Source organism: Chiloscyllium plagiosum, unplaced genomic scaffold, assembly GCF_037043375.1.
Source record: "Chiloscyllium plagiosum isolate Xiang-an unplaced genomic scaffold, Cpla_swu_hap1 HiC_scaffold_42, whole genome shotgun sequence".
Classification (NCBI taxonomy): domain Eukaryota; kingdom Metazoa; phylum Chordata; class Chondrichthyes; order Orectolobiformes; family Hemiscylliidae; genus Chiloscyllium; species Chiloscyllium plagiosum.
In genome coordinates this window covers 47,415,060-47,418,636 of record NW_028270180.1, presented here as the reverse complement: position 1 = coordinate 47,418,636, position 3,577 = coordinate 47,415,060, and the positions used below count along the sequence as shown (strand labels likewise).

Below are 3,577 nucleotides of genomic sequence, written 5' to 3'. Positions count from 1 at the left end.
ATATTAGTATCCTCCACTGTGATATCCCATAACTAAATGCTTCTTCTCATTTTCCAAAGGACCAACATTTACTTTAGCCATTCTTTTCTCGTTATATATATTTATGTAAACTTTTGCTCTCTGTCTTTATAGTCTGTGCTAGTTTATTTTTCTCATGTTCTATATTACTTTTCTTTATAGCTCTTGTGGCTTTCGGTTGAAATTTAACATTTTCCCAGTTCTAGTTTCATGCTATTTTTGGCCACTTTGTACGCCTTCTGTTTCAATTTGATTTTCCAGAACAGCAACCCAATTCTCCAAGCATTTCACATACTCTTTCTTCTTGCGACGGCACTCTCGAGCTGCTTCCCTGTTTTTCATGAGGCGGATTTCACGTTTACAAGAGGTTTCTTCAGCATTCTGGGGCTGGCTTTGCAGGACTGGTGAAGATGCCATAACCATTCCCTGGTCAGCAGTGGAGTTAGGAGTTGTACGGATCTGATAGGTTTGGACATCTCCAGCAGCACCTTGTACAAGCACTTGGCTGCCCAGCACAAAGATTTGCTGTCCATCAGGGCTCTGTGCATACTGTATAATGGTTACTCCAAACTTGGCTGTAGCTGCGTTGGTCATTGTTAGTGTCTGGAGTCCTTGCACTCCATCTGTACCATTGTTGGCCAGCTGAATTGGTCCCCGCTGTGTGACAGCAATGTATTGTCCGCTGCTAGTCTGATAGATGGGTGTCTGCATCGTCATTGTAGTAACGGTTGAGACAGACTCTTCTTCTGATTTCTCCTCATTGATTTCTTGGCACACCGGGGGGATTAGAAGAAAGTTCAATCAGGATTTTCCTGTATGAAGGCCGTCTCTATAGAATTTCTCTACGTTTGAGAGTCAGTCATGCTATTCACAGATTCCTGGGAGTCCTCACTTTCAGGTATAGTAGAAAGCTAAACAGTCTGAACTTGAGGGGACTGCCTGACTGAGGACTGAGCTGCTTGGATAACTCCTTGGACTTGAATAGTCTGCCCATTCGGCAACTGCACTAAAGTTACTGCTGGACTTGTTGTTGATTGGATCCCAGGCATGGTTACCTGCATGGTCACATTATATATTAATGATCTGGATGAAGGGACTTGGGGCATTCTAACGAAGATTGCTGATGATACGAAGTTAGGTGGACAGGCAGGTAGTAATGAGGAAGTGGGAAGGCTGCAGAAGGATCTAGACAGTTTGGGAGAGTGGTCCAGGAAATAGCTGATGAAATTCAATCATCAATGAGCAAATGCGAGGTCTTGCACTTTGGAAAAAATAACACAAGCATGGGCTACTTTCTAAAAGGTGAGAAAATCCATAAAGGCAAAGTACAAAGGGGTCTGGGAGTGCTAGTCGAGGATTCTCTAAAGGTAAACATGCAGGTTGAATCCGTGATTAAGAAAGCGAATGCGATGTTGTCATTTATCTCAAGAGGGTTAGAATATAAAAGCAGTGATTTGCTACTGAGACTTTAAAAAGCTCGGGTTAGGCCCCATTTGTAGTTCTGTGTCCAGTTTCAGTCCCCACACTTCAGGATGGACATACTGGCACTGCAGCGTGTCCAGCAGAGATTTACACGGATGATCCTTGGAATGGTAGGTCTAACATACGAGGAACGGCTGAGGATCCTGGGATTATATTCATTGGAGTTTAGAAGGTTAGGGAGATCTAATAGAAACTTACAAGATAATACATGGCTTGGAAAGGGTGGATGCTCGGAAATTGTTTCCATTAGGCGAGGAGACTAGGACCAGTGGGCACAGCCTTAGAATTAGAGGGGGTAAATTCAGAACAGAAATGCGGAGATATTTCTTCAGCCAAAGAGTGGTGGGCCCGTGGAATTCATTGCCACGGAGTGTAGTGGAGGCTGGGACGCTAAATGTCTTCAAGACAGAGATTGATAAATTCTTGATATCACAAGGAATTAAGGGCTACAGGGAGAATGCGGGTAAGTGAAGTTAAAATGCCCATCAGCCATGATTAAATGGAGGAGTGGACTCGATGGGCCACATGGCCTTACTTCCACTCCTATATCTTATGGACTAATTTGATCACTTTCCTCAGATACCCATTGCCGAATATGCCTTTTCAGTCCTTCCTTTTCACTGGAATATACCTTTGCTGAGCACTTTGTAAAATGTGTTTGAAAATCTTCCACTGCTCATCAACTTCCCACCATAAAATTTTTGTTTACAGTCTACTTTATCCAGATTCTCTCTCATTCTATTGTAGTTCCCAGTGTTCAAGCACAGTACCCAGCTGTTAGATTTTATCTGCACACTCTCCATATGTATTCTAATTCAACCATACAGTGATCGCTTCTTCCCAGGGGATCCCTAACTCTGAAGTCATTAATTATTCCCTGCCTCATTGCACTGGTCCAGATCTTGGATAGCTTACTCCCTTGTCAGTTCCATTTCATACTGTTCAAGAAAACTATCATGGATACACTTAATGAACTCCTCAAAGCTACCTTGACTGAGCTGGTTTGACCAATCTACATGTAGATTAAAATCACCCAGGATAACAGCTGTACCATTTTTACAGGCATTAGTTAATTATTTGTTTATTACCCATGCCAATGTGATGTAATTATTTGGTGGCCTATACACTACACCTATCAGTGACTTTCTTGTTAGAATTTTGAAAGCATCATTCCTGTTTCTCCTAATGTACAGCAATAACAACAACTACTTGCATTGCATGGAATCTTTTACAATGGCAAATCTCCTAAGGTGCTTCATGGATGATCGAAACATTGATTAAAGAGAAAGATTTTAAAATACATCTTAAAAGGAGGATAGAGAAGCTTAGGGAGGCTATACCACAGACTTCTGCCCTTGACAGCTCCAACTGTGCACTGATGCAGGTGGGGTGGGCTGAAAAGGGAACGTGCAAAGGGGAAATTGAAGACAGCAAGCAGTACATAAAGTCTTAACGAGAGAGGAGGTTCAAGACTGAGTCTATCTGTCATCGAGAGTATGGCTGCCTCATGGAGTTTGAAGCTCTGAAACAGGTCCATGCATGTCATGACTATAGCGCTAAAAGAGATTTCTGCTGTCTTAAACAGAGTGACTGATCTTGTACTGTGGGCTTACGAAATGACAGTGATCTCTAACAAACATGTACGAGGTAGAGTCAGGGCAATAATGAGATGCTGCAACAGGAGGGGGACGGGTAACTCCATACAAAACCCTACTCCTTCTCATCTATTTTCAACTCCAAAACCGAGGGAGTTCCAGAAAAGCACCTTTATATCCCACCACAACACTTTATCCCACCATCGTGTTATATGTGCACAAAGAGGAGTGGAACAGACTGTATTGAACCCTGAAATACTTGGTAAAGACTAAAACCATCTGAGTATTGAGAGCCCCACCACATTGTATGCGTTTTCTATTGTTTTTACTCGATTACTGACTTCCCTTGTTTTCCCTCATGAACCTGTTCAAAGTTGTTTTTACACACACCTGCACCATTTGTGAATTGAACGCCGGCCTCTCGGTCCAAGATTCGGGATATTTTCACTGCATCACAAGGCATCGACTCCAACTTCCCTTGT

At 42.6% G+C, this 3,577-nt stretch overlaps 1 pseudogene; it reads right to left on the bottom strand.

The window, feature by feature from the left end:
- Positions 1-231: 231 nt before the first annotated feature.
- LOC148137683 (cyclic AMP-responsive element-binding protein 1 pseudogene) lies at positions 232-1,070 on the bottom strand (annotated as a pseudogene).
- Positions 1,071-3,577: the final 2,507 nt, after the last annotated feature.